General features: G+C 46.7%; 1 protein-coding gene across 2 annotated transcripts in view; it reads right to left on the bottom strand.

Annotated features, from left to right (window-relative positions):
* LOC135385788 (galactosylceramide sulfotransferase-like) overlaps positions 1–23,980 on the bottom strand; it is a 435,824-nt gene that overhangs the window by 235,205 nt on the left and 176,639 nt on the right. For both annotated transcript variants that reach the window (XM_064615301.1, XM_064615300.1), the window contains exon 2: positions 13,673–13,843. The gene's annotated coding sequence lies outside the window, so the exon portion shown is untranslated. The remainder of the gene's footprint in view (positions 1–13,672; positions 13,844–23,980) is intronic.

Below are 23,980 nucleotides of genomic sequence, written 5' to 3'. Positions count from 1 at the left end.
ACAACGGCAAGCCCTTTCACCATCACCACCACCACCACGGCATACACAGCACATACTGCAGTGCTCGCTAGTAACAGTGACGAGATAAAAAAAATATCTAAGATACCAAATCTACACTCAGACTACGCTCACACCACGCATCAGCAAGATGGCGAAGCAGTAAAAGATTTCGTTCAATGTTTCTTTGTGATAATTTGTAACTGCGAATTGGAAAGATGTTCATGAATATGGAACATGCTCTTTCCTAATTGCGTTCATTGTAGTCCTCCACGACCAGCGCGCTCGCGCCCGAATTGTTTGGGAGTACGACTTGACGTTGGAGGCAGCTTTATTCGGCTGGTTGAAAGTTGTACGGCCGCGAAGGAAGAGTCAAATCAGCTGCCGACATGGACAGGCGTGTACAATGTGATGACTGTTGCGTCCGTAGGCCAGAGCACCAAGAGATTGATCCTGGTACCACTCACAGAGGTTTTCGATAATTAAAAATAAAAGAAACGCACGCGCTTATCTATTGTATATACAAACATTAGAAGTTTAATAAACAAGCGTGATGAACTCAGCTCATTCATCGACACCACTGAGGCCGACGTAGTTGTCCTTACTGAAACATGGCTCTCAACCAAATATCAAATTGTGAGCTGTTTAATGGTGAGAAAGTGTTTGCGGTGTATAGAGCCGACAGAGGATTGGGTTGGTGGCGGAGTACTGATCGCTGTATCAGAGTCTTTATCATCTGCTGTTGTTAATGTCCCTACTACGCTGGAGATGCTTTGGGTGTCAGTTGGTTTACATCATAACAAAATGATTGTCGGCGTGTGTTATCGTCCACCATCGTCTGATAATAACTTTGTTGACAATCTACATGACGCACTAAATATTGTCACGACGCGATTTCCATCTGTACCAGTGTTTCTTCTTTAATTATCCAGGTATCTTATGGAATGTTGAGCCACTTGGCGTCCCATCATCCAGTGATGCTTGCGCTTTTGTTCGCCTGTGTGATGATTTCCATTTTAACCAAATTGTTCAGAACCCGACTCGCGTTACTACTTCCACTTCAAACATTCTTGATTTAGTCCTTACCACAACTCCTGACCTCGCATCACCTGTAGTACATTCCGATGGTTTAAGTGATCACTCATTACTGCATTTCTTTGTACAAACTCACTTACATACCCATAGTACACGCACGAAACTCATTCGTAACTATAAGAAAGCCAATTTCGCAGCTATCAATGATGAACTGTGTAACTTCCTTGATCGCTTCATAGATGGCTTTGATGATCGCTCGGTTGAGTCGAACTGGTTGACGTTCAAGACGAAAATAACGCAACTTATGGATAAGCACATTCCTGTAAGCGTCATCCGCATACGAAATGAATCACCATGGTACAACCGCACTCTAAAACGACTAAAAAACAAGAAGAAGCTGCTTTATCGTCAAGCCAGAAGAACGTCATCTCCCCAGAAGTGGAAACAATATACCGCTTCTCTGAACGCTTATAATGCTGCTCTTAAAAATGCCAAGTCCAATTTTTTTTTTTTCAAAACAGTTACCCTCCATGCTAGCAGAATCCCCCAGGACGTTTTGGAACACGGTAAACCCTAAGAATAAGTTGCAGATTTCCTTGCTTGATTCAGCTGGCAACCTACACTCTGACCAGAGGTGCGCAGGCATTTTGAACATGGCTTTTTCTAACTCCTTCAGCTCAGTTTGTAACATACAATGCCCTCCACTCAGTATACGAAACATACCGCCCATGGACCCCATCATTGTCGATGACGTGGGAATTGGCAAGATCATCGATTCATTACCATTGTCATCCAGTGCGGGCAGTGATTTGATTACTCCCAAACTTCTGAAAAGCACTATTGTTTACTCATCAATTTTTCTCTCTAAAATATTTCAACAATCATTGCTTGAAGGACAAGTTCTCATTGACTGAAAGTTGGGTAAGATCATCCCAATACACAAATCAGGCGATAAACAATCCCCCAATAATTACAGACCTAATTCATTAACATCCGTGCCATGTAAAGTACTTGAGCATATCATCTACTCTCATTTAGTGCGTCACCTAGAAGAGAATGCTTTTTTCTGCGATTCCCAGCACGGGTTTCGCAAATCATTTTCCTGTGAGACGCAACTTGCTTGTTTTACTCACGATCTCCACTTAGCGTTAGATCGGTCCTCAGTTATAGATTGTATTTTCCTTGATTTTAAACGCGCCTTCGACAAAGTTTCGCACCAATTACTGCTTCATAAGCTCAACTCCCTCAATATTAATCACCAGGTTCTGGAGTGGATTCGATCTTTCTTGAGCGGTCGGTTCCAATATGTAACGGCTAACAATTACGACTCCAATCTAATCCCAGTCCTTTCCGGTGTTCCCCAGGGTTCGGTGTTGGGCCCACTTCTTTTTCTCATATACATTAACGATTTACCCAACAGCCTTCGTTCAAACTTAAAACTGTTCGCTGATGACTGCGTGCTATATCGTGAAATTACGAAGAGTGACGACGCCAGCATTCTCCAATCTGATTTAGATCACGTCCTTGATTGGTGTAACACATGGCGTATGGAGCTCAATATTAATAAATGCAAACACCTTAGAGTTTGCCGCAAAACCTCAAACTATTCAGAGTACAGCATCAATAACACCATACTTGAACACGTTTCATCATATAAATATCTAGGCGTTCATATCACATCGGACTTATCTGGGCGCACGCATATTGAACACATTATCAGTAGTGCCAATCGCACTCTGGGTTACATCAAACGCAATTTTTATCTAGTACCTCCTCATCTAAAGTTAACACTGTACAAAACACTCATTAGACCAAAACTCGAATATGGGGCAGCTATCTGGGACCCTTATCAAGAATCGCTCGTTCACGCCATCGAAGCTGTTCAGAACCGATCAGCACGTTTCATTCTCGGCAATTACAATCGCACCGCTAGTGTATCAATATCATCAATGAAAAGTAGCCTCCATATCCCTCCTCTGTCTGTGCGCCGTAAATTGAGTCGCCTGAACCTCTTTCATAAAATCTATCACCACAACCCTTCGTTGAAGGAATCGCTCATTCTCCCACCTCATTACATATCGCGTCGCGTCGATAATAGCCAGAAAGTGGGTATTCATTGCTGTGCAACCACAACGTTTTCTGAGTCCTTCATACCTAGAACATCGCTTCAGTGGAACCAACTGCCATCATCATTATCGACAGAATATAGCGTTCGGAAACCCGTAAAGATTTTGCAATAAAGTCATGTGAGTGGGTTGCACGGCTACGACCGTGGCTATAGCAGTAAAATCCGACGCCATCCGATCCGATGTTTCTGAATGGTGTGTCGCTTCTTAGCCCTCCCCCCCCCCCCTTAAAGCTTCGTTTCGCAGAACTTGCGTGCCATCGAACAGGCACAAAGCACCGCTGAACGTACACTGGCAAACAAAGGTAAGTATTTTGTAGAGTGACGAACGATTGACTCATGAAGACCTTCGCTGGTTCACTGGCATTTACACGAAACAACCAAATCCTACGGACTACTGGTGTACACAGGCAGATTGCTTTTTACCGCCACTCGTCCTAGGTACGGCAGAGGGTCTCTTGTGCCCTACCGGCTAGATCAGATGGTCTGGCCGGATATGGCTGCTGCTGGACGAATGCCGACATTGGCTTGTGTCGATGGCTATGCACCCCCATCCTACTATGACTATAGAGAGCCGTACGTGTCTGCTGCGATTTGAGTGTTACCGTGGATACGCTGTTCGAGACTGCACAGTATGCTGTCCTACTCGTAGATAATGCTGGACGAAAAGGCAAAGAAAATTTTTGTGACTATAACAGCAACAAGAGCCTCAACCTGTTCAATCGGATGAACTTCGGTACCGCATCTGCCCCAGTCGCTTTTCAACGTACCACGTGGCAGGTGACCGCTGGGATCTGATTTGTAGTTCCCTACCTAAACGACACCACTAGCCGCGTTTAGATGAACTCGACAGAGCGGGTAGAGTTGGCTTTGGAGTCGAGCTGAACTCGACCCGACGCTGTTTACATGAACTCGTTCCAATGGCTGCAGCGCGCCGCTTGATAGCAGTCAAGAGCCCCAGGTCATTGTCATCTTGCATTTGGTCCGGATATTGCACGTGCATTTTCCTAATCATTAGGAAACACTTTCTGCACAGATACTTGACATCCGATTATACTGTGAAAGGTAGACGTAGAATTATCGCTAGGATTTATGTTGGAAAAGATATGACCCTGCTACATACCCGAACAGGAGTCTCGTTTAGTGCCGATGGAACCTTGGGGTGTTGCAGATCCGCTTAAACGGGAGTCAGAATTGACGAGGCTCTCAGAGGCTCTATTTTGACGCACAATCTACGACTTTCCGATTGTTTATGTGGCCGGCACTTCAGAAATTTCATCTAAGATTTTGTAGTATGGTTAAAGTAATGCAATTAATTCGATTTTTAATTATTTGTTAACTTCTAATTAATGAGCTTAATCAATAAAATAACACGGATTTGATTAATTTTCTAAATTCAAACCTGGCATACCCTTCCAACAGAAAGAGCCCCTCATTATTATTGTTATATTATTATTATTATTATTTTCTACCCAGGGGGGGTTCCTGCCTCTGAAGAACTCACGCCGGATTTTATACAAACAGTTCAAAGGTCCACCAGCACGCTTAGCGCTCGGTTTGTTTTTCATCATATATCCATCCAGCTCTCCATCTCACTGGCGTATGTGTCCCTCCCTTCTTTCTGGAGTGCTGCGCAACGAATGAGTAACAACTAGGTATTGCTGACAGAACAACTTGTTATTGGCAGCCGCCGACAGATTTGCTGCAGCACTTTTGTGCACCACAACCTACAACGGTTAGCCCAAACACACAAATGGCCTGGATAGGACTTGTTTGTGATTTCACAGAGCGCGCCACCACCATTACCATTCGTTTTCCAGCCTTCGCTACTCCCGCAAATTCCACTTTCCTGACAGCGCTACGACGTCGCCTTCTTGCCAGAAGTTAATGTCACGGAAAATTGAAACAACGCACGGGGCCCGTGTACCCACCGTAAAGTCGCAGTATGACTCTTGAATTTTCTGCCACACGACCGATTTGCTATTACATCAAGAACTTGAGCTTCATATGTTTTTTGCTGAGCTTATATCGGTCATAAATTTACGTTTCCGGCACTTTCGTTTCTAGCCACTTTCGAGCTACTGTACATAGAATCTTTGTGCTTGTGCCATGGAGAGGCTGAATAATGTACGTAGATTCGAGCGGACACGACGAATTGCAATACGAAGTATATGACACGTAAAGGAGCGCTCCGGCGAATGATTTCGGTCGATTGCCATTGTTTTTGTATTGGTACCATTCCTTTCGCTCTTTGTCTCTCCTTGAAAGATGCGCCACTAGGGACGTTGAGATCCACTATACATTTCCATTCTTTGTGATTGGGATCTTTCAAGGGTGAATAATTTATGTAACACTGAGTGAATATGGATGTACGAACGTGAGCCCTAATATCTCATCTCGTTCTGTACCTTCTGCTTTAGTGTCAGTAATATAACACGACTACGAGGTCTGAGCAAAAAGTACCCAGAATGGACTTATATTTTAAATAGTAAAATACTTACAAATGATGTGAAACTTCATCATCACCGAGGTAGCCCGCTTCAGAAACACTTCGCCTCCAGCACTGTTTCCTGTTTGGGATCAGGAAGGTGTTGTCCCGTCACATTCGTTTGTATGTCCCGAACATTCTGAAGTGTTTTTCTTTCGACTGCATTTCGACTCTTTTTGCAATTGTTGAGTCACCGGGGCGAACGCCTTCTGTGACATGCCTTCTTCTGAAAGTCAAAAATCAAAACGCAGTTGAACATAAAAAGACTCAAGAGCGTTCGTGAGATTCAAACGAATGTGACCAGAAACGCTTTGGCAACTTCCAAAGATTTTCAAAACTTTTTGAACGGTGGAAACAGTGCTGGGCTATAGGTGCAAGGTTTCCGAAGGTGACTACCTCAATGGTGACTAAGTTTGTTTCGTAGGTACTTTATTTTGCTTAAATAGAAATATATTCTGAATGCTTTTTGATCAGTCCTCGTACGTCCGACGTTTGTAGACGCTTTTTGTGGCGAACGTCTTCCACTGTTTCCCGTTTCAGTTTGAGCATAACACACACACACACACATAAATGGGATGATGATGTGGTGGGTCATTCTCCGCCGTTATGGCGGTACGTACACCGCCCCATTGCGCTTGTGGAAGGGATGAGAAAGTGACGATGATGGAAAGGTGTCTCATTAGAGTTCGTCCATTAGTCCAGTGCTGGAGAGGAACTCAGCAACAGCTCGTGGGCCTTGCATCAAATGTGAGGTATCCGACCATGGCCCGAGAATTTTGGCTAAGTCGAACTGGCGTTGATCGACGCGTTGGAGAGCAGTGTCCATGAGGGCACGCTCGCGATCGTACTGTCCGCAGACCAGGAGGACGTGATGGAGGTCATCGCGCACACGACACGTGGAACAGAGACTGGACGCGCCGACACCGAGGAGGTGTTTGAAAGCCGGTGTAAAAGCCACATTAAGTCTCATGCGGTGGAAGACTGTGGTAAAGGAACGCGGCATTCGGCGGGGGAGAGTAAGGGACAATGCGGGGTCAACGGAGTAAAGCAGAGTGTGGGTGGCGATGTCACGTTGCCATTGAGACTGCATCATGGGGCCACCGAGGCTTGAGACGAGGTAACGGCGATCCCCCCGAGACAAGATGATCGGGACACGGCGGGTGTACTGGTACGCGCCTGCGGCTGTTCGATATGCGTCCTTGTTTCCGCTGATGCCCACATGACCCGGGATCCACTGGAAGATGATAGAATGGCCCTGTGCGCTTGCTTTCTTGTACACTTGTAGAATTTCAATGACCACAGGACTGAGGAAGCCGCAAAGTCCCATAGTTGCCACACACTGCAGCGCAGATGCGGAATCTGTAAAAACGACCCAGGAGCGAACGGGGCTGTCTGTAATTTTCCGCAAGGCGAAAAGAATAGCATAAAGCTCAGCGCATGTTGACGATGTTTTATGTGAGAGATGATGGCCATCTGAAATTGACTCGGAGGGAATGACAAAGGCAGACGACGAACTTCCCCTCGTGGTTGAGCCGTCCGTGAAAACTGCGGTGGAAGTCTCATAACACGAGCTCATCATATCGAGAGCGAGCTGCTTCGTCACGCATGCAGCGACGTTGCCTTTCTTCCCTGTTAGTCCAGGCACAGACAGAGAGATGCAGGGCGTCGGAAAAGTCCAAGGAGGAGTGCTGGGAGCTGTGAGTGCGACCACAAAGTCAGGTATGCTAGACACATTGGTGTACGTTGCTGTCTTGCGTCTCCGGAGCTTCCTAACTAGCGGATGCCGCCAATGGTGAGCTAGAAGGCGGAGGTACTGACGACACGTCTCCCCGTAGCGAAGTTCTTCAAGCAGGGCCTCCTTAGCCTCAGCAATGACGATATGTGTATCTGCCGCCCGAGGGACTCCCAAGCACACTCGGAGACTGCGCGCCAGGAGGCACTGAAACTTATGGACTGAGGAAGGTAGAAGGCCATTAAACACAGGGAAGCTGTATGCAAGTGACCCGCGAACCAAAGTTCGGTGGACGGCCAAAAGCGACGCCATGGCACTGCCCCACTTCATGCCTGCCGGATGCCTGATCACAGCAATCCACCGGTGGAACTTGGCTTCGAAGCTCGCTATGTGCTTCACCCAAGACAGCCTGGCGTCTACCATGACACCTAACATAGACGCCTTTATTGCCATGCCTTTATTGCCTTTTTTGTTTTCTATGTTGTTTTTTGTCACTGTGTGCGCGATGCCCACTCATAGATGTCCCCTAGAGCCTTCTTCTGTATGAACAGGAACATCATGGCAGCCCAAAGTTCAACCTTCGGAAATTCCACCCTAGCAGTAGACATGGCTGTGCTGGGTTCTTCACCTGTTCATGGACTTCCTGTCGTCCACTGGATTGCTCCAGGCGCTTTATTTCTTTCTTGTATTTTCATCCTTCCTTCATCATCTTCACATAATGTTCCACGTGCAATGGGGTAGGGTACTGCACTATCGCGGTGAAACACCCCATCTCATCGTCATCATTTATTGTTGTTGTTGACTCTGTTGAGAGCCCGAGCATAAGTGAACTCTTCACATTACAAACCTCTCGTCTTCTTCGTCTCGACTGTGTCTGCCATGACGAGATAGCCGAGAACTTTTCAGCACGCCCTCGTACGTCTGCGCACCAAGAGTGTCGGGGAGAGTCATAATGTTGGGTTTTTTCTCCTGAGTGCATTCTACCTGTGCAGTGGAAGCACGCTTCACATGAGACTGCCACGGACGGATAGATACACTCGTCATTTTTTTTTTTTTTCTGTGTTTGCGCCGCGAAGCACTGAATTAATGTCAAATATTTGCATTTATATTTTCGTCGTATGAGAAAGTTCATGATTTATTCTTGTGATAAGAAAACAGACAGGCAAAAATTGGAAAAGTCTAGCGCTCGCAAGTGAATAAGTATTTAAAGAGATTGAAACATTCAAATAATTTATTTTACTAAAAAACAAGCTTTCGGACGGAGTTCGTCCTTCATGAGGTGCGATACATTTAACACTTGGTGCAGATATTTATGTACATCAGAGGAAGGAGACCAAGAAGGTGGTGAGGAGAAAATACATATTCTTGTTAGAAAGGATTGAGGGTGCGAAAAAATAATACAAAACAAGGCCAGTCGTATTCACCTGCCGGAATGGCTGACGTAAGCGTGCCTATGAAGACCTGTCAGCATGGGTTTTAAAGGTGGAAATATGAGCACTACAAGCTCCTGTAGTCACAATAAACCTGTGTGATGTTGAACGTTATCTACCTGCATAGCTAACATCTTGCAGCATGCATCATAGCTACATCTAGCTTAAACAAATGAAGTCCAATGGGACATGTAGTGCTATGGTACGAAAGAATAATGCGGAGAAAAATCCATATTTCTATTTATCAATCAATCAATCAATCAAAACGCAGCCTGATTTGGCACAATTAGGTTTCAGTTCGCTTAGTGCGTGATATCGAAACCTCGCGTTCTGGCACTGTAGTTACCAGCGTACACGAGCTGGTGGTGGTGGTGGTGGTGGTGATGGTGAAAGGGCTTGCCGTTGTCGGCCTCACGTATGTGGGCAACGTCACTACTGACGCCCTGGGGAAATGTGCGTCCTGGGCCGACTTCTAGGGGAACTGTGCCGACATATGTCTGAAAGCGTCTGAGGAAAACCCAGGAAAAACCCCAGACAGCACAGCCGGCACCGGGATTCGAACCCGGGTACCTCCCAGTCTCGACGTGACATGGCGCGTACACGAGCTTTTTCTACATACGCTGCAATCCATTCCCGAATGAACGTCTCAAATTTTGTGTTCGTCTTTTACCTCTTTTGTATTGAAGAGCTCTCCAGTTGGCAGTCAGTTCCTTCATGGGTTGTTTTATTAAGCAATTACCGCAACGCATAGCAGAGATAAGAGATGACTTCTTCCATAATAGGTGCACCCTAGCTCAGACTAATGCTAAGTATGTTGCTTCGAGCCACTAGATCCCAGCGCTGCAGTATGTAATACAGAGGGCAACGTAAATTGCATCGGCTCAGTGAGCAATTGAGACAAACACAGCATTTAGGCCTCCCCAACGCCCTAACAATGACGTGAAAGGCAGCAAAACGAAAAGACAGCGAGTGCCAATAGCGCGAATCGACAGGAGGCAATTCGTCCATGAGGGATACTGGGGTACCACATTATACGCTATATCGCACCAGAGATTGTTGTTATAATTGAGCGCCTTCACTGCAACCGTGGAACGCCGTTTGTTAAGCGACGCCTCCAGAAACTCACACGGGACCGTTGGCGTAGCTTTCCATCGTCCCTATCGCCCCGCACACCTCTGTCTCGGATTTGGGGTGTGCTTAATGGCCTTTCGACACCTGTAGCGCAACGTCACCCGTTCCGCTCGTTGTCTCTGGCCACATCACGCACCGAAATTCACATTGCGGAGGACTTTTGTGCCCGCCTCACCACCTTGCCTGCTTCAACTCAGGCTGCTACTACTTGGATGCCATCCACAAGCAACGCAGCCCTGAACATACCTTTTACCCTCCAGGAGTTAGACTCTGCCCTAATCCTGGCGGGTAAAATGGCCCCTGGCGCGCAGTCTCCGAGTGTGCTTGGGAGTCCCTCGGGCGGCAGATACACATATGGTCATTGCTGAGGCTAAGGAGGCCCTGCTTGAAGAACTTCGCTACGGGGAGACGTGTCGTCAGTACCTCCGCCTTCTAGCTCACCATTGGCGGCATCCGCTAGTTAGGAAGCTCCGGAGACGCAAGACAGCAGACTCTGCCCTACAAACTGCATCGCCCCAACATACCTACCCAGGTGCGGACCAGATCTCGTACAAGGCGCTCCAGCATCTGTCGCATGTGGGGAGGCAGCATCTCTTACGCCTCTTCAATGACAATTGGCAACAGGGGCGAATCCCCGAGGAATGGAAATTGGCGATGGTTGTCCCCTTGCTCAAACCCGGCCAGGCGCGACATCACCTCGACTCTTTCCGCCCGATAGCCCTTACCAGCTGCTTGGGTAAAACTCTCGAACGAATGATTTTCTCCCGTCTCATCTGGCATCTTGAGAGTGACCGTTTCTTCCTGGAAACAATGATGAGCTTTCGCTCAGGCCGTCGTCACTCGATAGTCTCATTGCTTTGGTCAGTGAGACGCAGCAGGCCCGCGCGGACGGCTTCCTGACCGCTGCTGTTTTCCTGGATATCAAGAAAGCCTATGACAGTGCCCAACATGATGCAATCCTTACGGCTCTCCAGGACGCTAACGCAGGGGTATGCTCCCTGTCATGGATCAGAGACTTCCTCGCAGGCCGTTCCCTCTTTGTCCGCACTGCTGACGGAGATACCGCCTTGTATCCCGTTCGCCGAGGCGTCCGGCAGGGAAGCGTACTCAGCCCCCTCTTGTTCAACATCATTATGGCCTCCCTCCCTGCACAGCTGCCTAGTCACACCCACATCACAATCTATGCAGATGACATTTGTATTTGGACCTCTGCTCTTCGTCGTGATGCGATCCAAAGTCGTCTACAACGCTCCTTGGACACAATCGCCCACTATCTTGCCGACAGCAGCCTAGCCATCTCACCCGCCAAGACTGTCGCCATGGCCTTTTCACGAAGATCGTTCGACAAATATCCACTCTCCATCGACGATTCGCCCCTAACCTTTGTCAAAACCTTCCGTTACCTGGGCTTCACAATTGACCAAGGCCTGACATGGTCATCTCACGTGAAGACGCTTGTTACGAAAGCCTCCAGCCAGGCCAATGTCCTCAAACGTATCGCATGTGCGTCCTGGGGCCCGTGTTGATAGGACCTCCGCCGGGTTCATACGGCTCTTCGTTTGGGCACACTGCGATACAGCCTCCCGATCCTTCATGCCCTCAGCTGCACCCAAGAGCAGGAGCTTCTGAATCTCCAATCCCGAAGTCTCCGCGTTTGTCTTGGTGTCCCTAGAACAACGGAGACATATTCCGTACTCGCCGAAGCTCGGGAGCAGCCTATACCCATTCTGCGGGACTCAGCACCCTCCGCGTCTACGCCGGCTGTCTGACGCAACCCTCTAATCCCCTTCGCCGCATTGCTGTGAGCTGCCCTGCATCCGCTTTTGCCAATGCAGTTGCCCGCTTACGAGACTATCTCCCGTCCTCGACACCTGCTACTACCTTTGTGCCAGCAATGTGGACATTAAAACGGCCTCGTATTCACGCCACTATACCAGACTTTCCCCGAAAACGAGCAATCAGCCCTGTGGTAGCCCAACAACTCGCTTAGGCCCACCTCACCTCTACTCATCCCCATTGCCTACAAATCTTCACCGATACCTCTGTAATGCCTGACGCATCGGGCGCAGACTTTTACGTTACCGATACAGACCATGAACAGGCCTACAAACTGCCCTACCCCATGTCGTCCACCGAGGCTGAACTGTTTGCCATTCTTACCGCCCTGGAATACATTACTGACTTGCCACCTGGGAAATGGGTCGTACTCACCGACAGCAAGGCGTCCCTCCTCCGCTTGATGTCGCCTCGCCTCAACCTCATACAGGATACACCCAGCATGATCATTCAGATGTACAACAGACCCCGTGCCAAGGTCATGCTTTGTTCCTTCAATGGGTGCCCGGTCATGTGGGCCTGACCGGTAACACACGCGCAGACGCGGCTGCAAGACGAGCCGCCGCAGCTGCTACTGCTGCCACTGCACATTGACCACTTACACTTTCGGCTTGCCATTTAGCTATTCGCCGCCGGTGTGCAGCCCGTGCCCAAGCATTTAGATCTCAGGCCGTCGCTCACAACAGTCACGTGCAGTCCATCGACCCCTCGGTTACCTTTTTCATTGCGTGTCGCTGCAGTCGTCAAGAGGAAGCATTGCTGCACCGCCTCCGTCTCAACGTTGCCCGCACCCCATTGCTTCTTTACAAAATGGGCCAATCCAGATCCCCTTTGTATCCAGCTGTGGCGAGGTGGCCGACATTCCTCATTGTCTTCTGCACTGCCAGCAGCACATTCCCCAGCGGCAAGCCCTCCATCGCCATCTAATACAGCTGGGCTGCAGCACATTGTCCATGGCCAGCCTCCTTGCTCCCGTCCCTCGGCCTGCTCAGTGGGCCGTAACCACAGCCCTGCTCCGCTTCATGAAAGACGCGGGCCTTGCGTCTGCCCTCTGACTGGACATTCGTGCCTGTACTGCACTGCACTGCGTGCCTGTTTTTCTTTCATTTTTTCATTTTTCTTCCTTCTTTTTGTTTATTTTCAGTTTTTTTTATCTTTCTTTTCCTTTATTTTTTTGCTTTTTCGGAATAGCAAGCTGGCAATAGCCCGCCTGACATTGCCTTTTTTCTTTCACTCTATGAAACATATCCCCCCCCCCTATGGTATGACATCTGATTCAAAAACCGAAGGTCCATCCTTCAAGTCTAGAACGAGGCGTTCAAGTCTCGCCGCTCATGTCTGGCTGGTGCAGACAAATTAGGCCACAGCAAAGACGTATTCTACGTTACAATCCTCGTGATCGCAAACATATAACATCCATGAACGTGTTATACGTTCGTATGTACGTGTAATATTCTGTGCTCCCTCCTGCATTCATACTCTGTATATGGCGGAACATTGTCCCTTCGTGTGTACGTACTGAGCGTGCATCCCATGCGTGCCTCGCCAGGTTCCATTCTTTCGTTCTTTCTCTCTTTTCAATACAAAGGCGAAAAAATTCAGTGCTGAGTGTTCCGTACAATACGAAATAGAATTCCAATTAAATAGACAATTGAATAGACAATAGACAGTTGAATAGAATTACAATTGTCATACCAATTGAGACCAACTGATTCGATAGCGTGTAACATTTTCTAGTAACCTGCACGTAACACAGTTCGCCAAGCATTCGTCAAATGCGTTGCACCGATGTAAATCGATCGATTTAGAAGCGAGAGCATCGTTGAATGATACGGTGCTCTCACAATGATTCTCCACCTCAGGCTCGTCTCTCCGCAGCGAATAAACATTCTACTCACATGAGTACATCTGCGCCATTCGTGAGCCTTTTAGACGGTGCTCCGGAGCCAAAACAGAAGAAAGACATCCACTTGAATGCGTCGTGCTCCAGCGAAATGAGATTCCAGGCCATTACACTGTGTTTGGGCAGGGAGGAGGACGCACGGGCTCGGTGTACACACACACAATCTCTGAAACAGACAACGAAACAGGGTGTACTACTCTCCTGCAAACAGTATAATTCCACTGGAATGCATTCCATTAGGAAGGCCCATTCAATCTGCTTTCCAATTACGCTGAAATGCTACATGCTGAAAAGAAGCACCAGCATCATAAGGTCGCTTTCAGTATGGCAAACGAGGCATGACACACAACGAATATTTCAAGCGCGTCAGGTATGCTGTGCTGTGCCTATACTGCACGTATGATTTTCTTCTTTCCGCGCTCCGTGAGGCCTGGAAAATAATTTCCCAGCGTCGACATCGCGATACGTTGAAATTCATGGACGCGTTCACGAAGCAAATTCAGTTGGACAAATGACGAGGTTCCGTCGCTCTTCTACGCGACGCCGCTCGCATTCCGTTGCCTATCAACCTGTAGTTCGACGTGTACGTGAAATTGCCTGTAAATAGTTTTTAGACAGTGATATTAAATAACGCCTTTTTAGGCGAAAAGTCGTCGGTGGACACGTACGCGTCAAATCAAATGACCTGTGCTTGTGTAATGCTGACGCTTCATTACTTCACTTTACGAGTGACGTCATAATAACGTACGTACCAAGTTAAAAACCTTTAACCAAATCAGCATATTCGGTCATTAAATATTTCCATTATTGATAGTTCTTCAGCGATGTAACGCTCTGAATTATTAATGAACTCGATCGTTACACGGTACCTCAGTTCCGAGTTGTCAGTTACTAATTAGGCCCTTCTTTTTACTGTGTCAGTGGCGTATCCAGGATTTCCTTTCAGGGGTACTTTTCTCTGACACGTTTGCATGTGCGTGCGCGCAAATCTTGATACATCCCTGCAATGGCTGAGCTACATGCTCAACCGCCGTTTCAGGCACTTTTATTGTCAAAGTGCACTGTTTCTACACAGTAAATAATTTTAAACCTTTATTCGCTCAAAAGAGACGTATTCTTATAAAAACATCCGTTTCTATCCAGCAGAATGAAGCCAAGGGTGTAAAAAGAGCATTACTAGAGGTGTAATATCGACATACGCCATATTTTATCCCCATGTCGATCATGCGCAGTATATCATTTTACACCTTTTTTAAGTAAATTGCTTGTCCTATAACTGACTCCTTTTTTGATACCACAGTGACGGATGCTTTTTAATACACCCTTTACTAAATGATATTTTATAGGAAGCACTCCTACAATAGGTGCTTTGAAGAACAACACTTTTATGAGGGGCCATAGCCTCCTATATACAGTATATAGGAGGCTATGGAGGGGCGTAATCCAATGCTCGTAATGTGCTCGTGCAATGACCGCCGTTCCGATGCCACGATCTCCAGGCGATGCCAGCAATGATCGTGTTGACGTACTGGATAGTTCATATACTGAAATACAATTTGTTGGGGGCATGTTCGTTAAGTGTAGCAGAGTGCAAAACACGTCTGTAATGGTGACGGTAATTCGTCTTTGCAATTTACACATACGCCTGTAACGACTCAAAGATACCATCTAAATTCTCGACACCCTTCCCAGTCAAGTACTGTGTTTTTAACTCAAGTTATCGTTTATAATGTGATTGACTGCTGAGTGGTGCTGTAAAACCAGTATAATTTTTCTTTCGCGCATTAAAACACCACTTTCAACACCGTATTTTCAGTTCAAATGGGGTGTCGAAAAGTGTATAGGACCTAAACACCTCTTTCAACGCCTCACTTTACATCGACATGGGATAAAATGTGGTGTATGTCGATATTACACCTTTAGTAATGCTCTTCTTACACCTTTTGCTGCAGTTTGTGGGATATAAAAGGGTGTTTTTATAAGAATACACCTGTTTTGAGCGAATAAAGGTGTAAAATGATTTACTGTGATGAAGGATGTAAAGTGAGGTGTTGAAAGAGGTGTTTACATCTAATACACCTTTTTACATCGCATTTGAACTGGGAATATGGTGTTAAAAACTGTGTTGTAATTCGTGGAGGAAAAATTGTACTGGTTTAACAGCTCCATCAGCAAGTTAATGCATTATAGACGATAACCAGAGTTGAAAACACAATATTTGACAGGGAAAGATGTCAGGAATTTAGCTGGTATCTTTAACTCGTTAGAGGCATACGTGTTGATCGCAAAAACGCATTCCAGTCACCGTTACAAATATGTTCCGCCCCACTACACTTAAAGAACATGCCCCAACAAATTGTATTTCAATATATGATCCGTCTGGCACGCCAACGTAGGGTGCACACATGAATTAAAACTTCAGGACTTACGCTGGTCACACGGTGTTACCAATCCAACGAGGCGTGCCTGCAACGCATTGCGCTCCGGTTTAGGTTGTACGTTGGAACCACGGTTAGAACACTGCAGTGTTCGGGGTAGAGAACGAATGCAACAACTCAGGGAAAAGAGGCGCTGACGCCAGGAATCGAACCTGGGTCTTCTGATTTCCGGTCAGATATACTTGTTTGTGTCGTCCCTAAGTGTGGTCTGCTTCAGCCAAATCTCGTTGTTCAGGGTAGAGCCCTGCGCGGGCCCGACCCGGCCCGCAGGCCGGGCCGGGCTTGTGATTGGCTGTGTGCTCCGGGCCGGGCTTGGGCCGACAGACATGTTTCTGAGAGTCAGGCTCGACTGGGTCACGCAGCTAATTCCACGAAATGGAGGACTACTACTTCATATCATCACGTGCTCGCGTCATTCCTGTGCATATATCTGCAAAAACAAACAAGTGACACTGCATTACGCGTATGATTCGACCGTCTGTAACATTCTCAAAGCCACTTTACATTGCTCCTGACTCCTCACGTATTTCACAAACACATTCGCAAGGCTTGGTGAGAGGGGTAAGGACTGGGAGAAGGAGTTTGTCGACAGCATCCTCTAGCTCCACAAAAACTTAGTAGTGTAACGATAACGCGCTTGTCCACGTGCGTTCTGGATTTAATTTGGTCTCGTGCTGTTGTGGTGTTAAACCGATAGTTCTTGTTTGTTTGTGGCCGTGTCTTTTCTTATAAATTGACTTACAAATTTGTTTGATAAGCGCTAGAAACGCGTACGTCACGGCTGGAAATAGTAGGCCGGTATCTACGCGCTGAGTCACCGTGCCGGGCTGTATTCGCTGATCCATCGGGCTGGGCCGGGCCGTATGAAAACATAAAGGTCCGGGCCATTTTTCGATGCGCCCGAGTCGGGTCGGGCTCTGAAAAGTCGGCCCGTGCAGGGCTCTCTTTCAGAGTGATGCTTGCCATAGAAGCAAGAACGTGTCTCTTCATGCTGCCGCGGGAGTGTTTTCAATAGAATACTCCCCTTTTAAGGGTGTTTTTGTTTCTAAACGGCCATTATAAGAGTGTTTTATGAGGAATGCACCTAATTAAAGGGTGTTTCAGAAAACACCCACATTTTATGGCGTAAAAAAAGGAGCGCCATGGGACAAGCATGTGCTCAAAAAAGATGTAAAATGATTTACTTACTGTGAGTCTGTGGTTACGATTTCACTTCGTTGCAAATACATCATTGACTGGCGGGTACATAACATAATTAAATGTTAGCGCAAAATAGTTAGCGAAGGGTGCAGAAGCATGGATCAATCATATACGAATTGCGCTGCCTGAGCTGTGCATGCCTATTGCAGGAATGACCTCGAAATATTTGGAAGTCGTCGAAAAAGCCAGCAATCGGCTAACATATCTATTTTTTTTCTTTTTTACCAAACAATCAATCAGTCCAGACAAAGGCAGGAACCAATGCGCACCTCTTGATTACCGGTCGAATGCACGTAATGGTTACTGCCCTCGACCGGCAATGAAGAGGTGCTGATTGGGGGGGGGGGGGGGGTATGTTTAATAGAAAGAAGGGAGGAAATGTCAGCCAGGACTTCCCATTCCAAAGAAAAAAAGAAACTCAAAATAAACGAAAACAGAAAGAAAAGGAAAAAAAGGAAGCCTTGGAAAGGTTACTTTCCAGACTGAGCTCGAACGTTTCACACACACACACACACACACACACACACACACACACACACACACACACACACGCAAATAAAGAAATAAAGGGAAAAAAATGCGTTCATTCGAACGATCGATCACGCAGCTGTGGCACAGGCTCATACCATTTGGAAACAACTTGTACGTCCTAAAGACATCAGCTACTTCCCAGAACTTGAGGAAGATGCTGAAGAAGCCCTCTCATGCGACAGCAAAGGATTTCATTTCTCTGTTCTTACATTGTTTTGTACTCTGCAATTATGCATTAATATTCTGGCTCTTTTTTCTGGCTCTATTGTTTCACCCACAAACGCGTTTCGGAGTATAGCCAGTCCTGACTGGGTCGGGACTACCATATCCATATTTATCTTTCATTTCCAATTCCAATATTCTGAAATCTTTTTTTGTATTCCGCAGAGATAGGATGTAAAAAAAACAAAAAAAACAGAGAATTTCTCGTCCAGGAATACTCCGTAACAACAAACTCGGCGTTCACTCGTAGAGTTGCATGCCTTCTGTGATTCATCGTCTTGCATAACCTGCACAAGTGTACCTGTGGCCCCGACTCGTAGTTGTCACGGCACCGAAGCATACAGCACTTGCTTGGTATGTTGAATGTTAATGTCGTGGCATCACGTTGACCTCGTGAAGACACACACACAAATGAAACAAACTGCCGCAGAGAAATGCCACAATAAGAAATGGCGTGCCCGGAGAGGCTAAGGAGCATTGAACAGCGCGCCACTGGGCCCAGCACGGGACCCAGTCAGCATGGGTGCACCCGATGGCATCGTCGCCGTGACATTGTGATGACATCAGCCCATAGCGCTCCAATCTTTTCTTGTCTTGTCTGCGTTCGATTATTCGTTGCGGCATCCCTCCTGGTTTCTTTCGGTGTGTTACTGGACCGAAGCATCAAGACAACAGGTATGACGAAACAAGGCGTCGCTTTCTCTTGAACCCGTGGAGGCCTGCTAGCCGCGTTCCCCGACAGTGGGGAAAAGGAGGTGGACGTTTTAATATCAGTGGCAAAGAAGGTATTCTTGGTTTCTCAAGGTGGTCTCAAGTCAGTTGTGAAGTGTGCTCTACGGGCAGGAAAGCTCTGGCAAGAGCTCGGTGCCATGGTGTACTCGCCCTTCACTCCTTGGAAGACTCCACTGGGAACGTTACAAGGACACGGTGAGTGCGCCTACATAAGGCAGCGGTTTTTTATGCAGCGAAACTCATGCAGGCTCATGAAGGAGAATCAATCGCTGAACGGTCTTCCCCGCTACACAAGCACAACCGGCAGACATGTTAGGTTCCAACTGCTGCACAGTTACAGGGATTACACTGAGCGAAGGTAAAACGGGTAGGAGCACTTTATTGCAATTAACATGAACAAGACCTTCGCGCAGAGCCTGATGAAGTGCAGGCTCTGCACGAAAGTCTTGTTCATGTTCAAGTCTTCCTACCCGCTTTACTTTCCCTCAGTGTAATCACAGTTCATAGGGCTCTGGCGTTGCTCTTTACTTCTTCTATTGTACAGTTACAGGAATCCCAGATTCCTTCCCTCGGCGTTATGAGGTGCAAGATTCGACTGGGGAACGTGGCATATACTTATGGTTGTCAGTTTGTATCTCCCGCCGTCTCTTACTTTCTCACTGAAGAACGTCAGGAATATATTTCTTGTCCTGCTATTGCCATTGTTAGTTGTGGGGAACAGAGTACCCATCAACCGCGGTGGGGAAGCGTGAGCACAGACCGGATGGGGAGGCGGCAGAGCAGTGATGGGCAGTACTTGAAGTACCAAGTACTCAAGTAGTACTTTAAGTACATTTCTGTGTACTTGTACTTTACTGTAAGTACACTTTAAATCGTGTACTTTGTACCGTACTTTTCTCTGAGTACTTTCCCATCAAGTACTCAAGTACCCAAACATGAACCCCAGACAAAAAATCACAAAAGAGTGTCAAAAATGCACGTTACTAAAAGCGCTAAAATGAGAAGTAGAAGACGAAAACACACAGATAGGGCTACCTCTGAGTTTTCGCCTTCTTGCCGTCATTTTAACGCTTTTAGTAGGATGCAGTACCAAGAGTCCCAGTCTGACATTTTACCAAAAAGGTTTTATGTGCTTTTAAAGAGCACATTTGTTGAAGCAAATCTATTGTTCAGAGGCTTGAAATGTTGGAAAAGTGTGAACGCTTCTGTGATTATGTAAAACGAATGGAATGCAAAGACACGCACACATTATGACACTGCAACCGGCAGCACAATGACTTGGTCCATTGTAATTTCCGTTCTCCCAATGCATGGTTCTATGCTTTTTTTATACTGTTTCCTTCATTGGCAATTAAGAATAATTTTATATCACATTATATGTGTGATTGCATTACATGATGAACACTCTGATAGACACAAATGCTTTCAGTTTTACATTTTACGTTTTTTTTAATTGGTCACATGGATTACATTGCTGCAGATCACAGTCGTATACAAATGAAGGCTTACATTGTGCTTCATCCTTTTTTACTTTCTTCATATTCTTTTTTAAACATGTTGTATTTCAAAAATCAGCAACGAATGTCCAGAAATACATAATCTCTGTTGGCTTGTACTCTTTCCCCTTGAAATTTCCTAGCCTGTTATAGCAAAAGATTAGTACCGGAACACCACACAAGGCGGGTGATCTTGGATCAGTCAGGGTATAATACTATTTTGCATAATCACAGCACAGCTAACTGATTACTTCTCTACATGTAACTGCAAATTATGACATCTGATTAAGTTCATACTCACGGGTTAGCACTTAACCTAGGACTTTATGGCTTCAGAGCATTTGTCAAGAATACTCGCTAAAGTTTTGCCAAAAAAGCAAGACACAGATACAGTACTAAACAGTGAAATGCAAAGTGACACAAATTAAATTCAGAATGTACTTGATGAGTACTTGAAGTACTTTGCCTAGTACTTTGTACTTTACTTGAAGTACATTTGGAATTGGGTACTTTGTACTGTACTTGAAGTACTATTGACGCCAGGTACTTGGTACTTTAAGTATAATTTTGAGGTCCTTTGCCCATCACTGCGACAGAGTGACATCATCGACGATATGGACATCCGTCTGCTGCTCAGTGATGGACCATCGACATTGCTGTGTAGGGATTTCTCAACTGACGTCTTGGACGTCTTCATCTACTCGAAAGACAGGATTTCTTGGATCCTATTGTAGACTAGACGATGTTGAAGGGAAAGGATGTGATCATCTGGCCATTTGTATGTCAAGTGATAGACTATATATACTGCAGCCCAGGATCAAATAGGTCAGGCTAATCAACTAGAAGGACTTTCGCACGTCTTGTATAGAACAGGCACTCCCAGGGACTGAAAGCGGAAGGGAACCGAAAACCGCTTGGAACCCAAATCTTTTCAAGAACCGTAACCAGAACGTAACCGCAATTCTCCATCGGGGGGGTGGGGTATATTTATTAGACGAAAAGGAAAGAAAAAAAGGGAGGAAAGGTCAGCCAAACGGGACGTCGGCTTGCTATTCCAGAAATAAATAAATGAATCGGCAATTAACCGAAACCATAACCTTAACCGAAAAATGTGATTTCGGTTACCGGTTCATATGAACCGGCTCGATGGAACAACCTTGGATGCGATATTTGTATCGCCTCACAACTCTGGTTAGTGGTGTAGTACGTGCTTCTGTTTTGTGACACTTTCTGGTCCCTCGTTTGTGGCGTCCCTGTGACGACCCTCGTCCTATGTTTGCGAAGTGTTCCCACTAGTTCGGGTGTTTTCTCCCGCGTCCAACTACTGGGTTTTCTCCCTTTTTTATTTATTTCAACTAACTGCGGCTAAGGGGCCTTGGGTAGCCTGCCTGACTTTGTCGTGACCTAAATCATCATTTTTTTTTTCTTTTTCTATCACATCACATCACACGTGCTTCTGTTAAACCTCAACAACAATAAATGATGATAAAGTGATGATGACATGGGATGTTTCCTCGTGGTAGCCACAGGACCTATACTCCACTTCACAGAGGTTAATATCACTGAGGTAGATCTCTTCGTCATATGTTTTTGTTTCAGAAGTTGTGCGGACAACATACTATCTTATACGCTTGGGGCCACAATCGGATGACATACGCATCGTATGACATATATTGCGTACGTCCCTTATAAGCTATGAACTGTATTATAATGTGATAATTTAGGATACGACGTGTTGCACGTTGATGGTGGTGGTGCTTTTCACATCTGTTTGCTTAGCCGGTGAACGCATGCGGTTGGTCTTGCCTCGTAGCTTGTTACAGTACGAGCGAAAGGAATGTGCACGGCGTCATACAGACCGCAAGAAATGGTTTTACGGGAAATGTCGCAAACGGCAAACGTGCGCCGAAGAAAGAGTTCACTCTTTCTTCGACCTATAGCCGATGGCCCTGCACCATTCTTTCGGAGCGCAACATATCATATGTCCATTTCTACCCGTTTGCACTTTCTAGCTGATTTTGGGACATCCACTCATTCTGCAGATACATGCTAGAGAAAACCGAAAAAATACTGGTTCAACACTTTGGTTACCGGTGACCGCAAATAATAAAACGGCGTATCCCGTAACCGCTTCCATAGTTCTAACATGAACCATAGCCGAACCGATGCTTATTTCGGTTACAGTCCCTGGGCACTCCTCCTCCCGAACCGAGAAGGTCGCAACAGGACCTATGGAAACAAATTATCGCGTGGAAAAACCGCAAGTCAATAGGCGAGCGCTGAACGGAAGGCGGAACGGTCGGGGCCATTTTAAGGCATGATAGCAGCCGGGCATGCAGCCAGGCTTGTATACAAAATCTAAATGATGTCGACACTGAGCGCTGCGCCAGTTCTGTGCATCACTATCGTCTTTTATTAGCTGTAGGAGTGTGGAGTGTAGAACGTGGTTTGTAAGAGACCCTTCCACTCAAAAAAATGCATTGTGTGTGCTCGCGCTGTCTCTCAAGAGGTTTGAGAAGGCCGTTGCACGTGACTTCTGCAGGCTCCATCTGGAATAAGGTCGCAGGCTGCAAACACTGAAGTATTTCGCGCATACACTTCCGAGATTCATGAGGTAACTGATCGAAGGGAACCGATGGTGAACCAAGAGGTGGATATGGATTTCTCATTGGCCTGATTCAGAGCAGCAGTATACCAAGTATACGAAGAAGTTCTGCAACGAACGGACGTGTTTTTTTTGTGCTCCTGCCCGATATTCGTTTCAGGCCTAGCACCCTCGAGTCGCACTATTCCCTCTTCCACGCACAAATCGACAAATCCACTCAGTTTCAGTGGATTGCCTGTCACTTACGCTGTTCAGGGCAGCCTGTTGGCCTGCCCTTAGGTAGCCCTACTATGAATTCGAATTTTAAACTTAGTGGCACAACCGCCGGAGACCTGAACGCCCTTGCTGCGCTCCCTTCAGACATACCTCCAGCCCTACCTCCAGAAAACCTCGGCGAGCTTCACGTCAACGCAGATCCTGCAAGCTCTGGCACGCAATCTGCCGCTCGAGACCATGACATTGACCGTCACCTGTACAACACGGAAGACAACTCCGCGCACTCCGACGTCGGTTTCCAGTTACCACGTCAAGAACCGAAGCGCCGACGGCAGTAGGGCCGGCGCCATAGCACCTCCAGCTCCTCCAGCGATGAGACAGTGAAGAGCGTAAGCGTAAGAGCTATTTGGTCAGCAGAAACTCGTACAGTACTTTTCAGACCCATCGGTACCGGAAACAGTATACCATGCCTTCGTGTAACCAAGCTGGAGCAATTCCTCGAATCGGAGGTGCCAAATGAGATCACTGAAATACGAATTAACCGCAACAAAAACATTGTTGCAGCAGACGTCAAGACCTCTGGAGGCGTCAACAAGCTTCTGTCCCTCAATTACCTATGTGCCATCCGTGTTCGAGCCTTTTTGCCTCCACCACCAGGGCCGGTCATAGCATTAATCCGCGTATCCGATACAGCGACAACTGTATTGCGTCACGCATACGTTCTGACATACCAATAATCAGTGTTCACCGGCTTGGGAAAGAGGGAGAGTGGGTGAAGGTGGCTTTCTCCCACGGCCACTTTCTGACAACGTACACATTGGGGTAGTAAAGTTCCCGGTGACTTCTTCTCGAATCTACCCTAT

This window comes from Ornithodoros turicata, chromosome 2, assembly GCF_037126465.1.
Source record: "Ornithodoros turicata isolate Travis chromosome 2, ASM3712646v1, whole genome shotgun sequence".
Classification (NCBI taxonomy): domain Eukaryota; kingdom Metazoa; phylum Arthropoda; class Arachnida; order Ixodida; family Argasidae; genus Ornithodoros; species Ornithodoros turicata.
The sequence above is the reverse complement of the archived record's forward strand: the minus strand, read 5'-3'. Positions and strand labels throughout refer to the sequence as shown.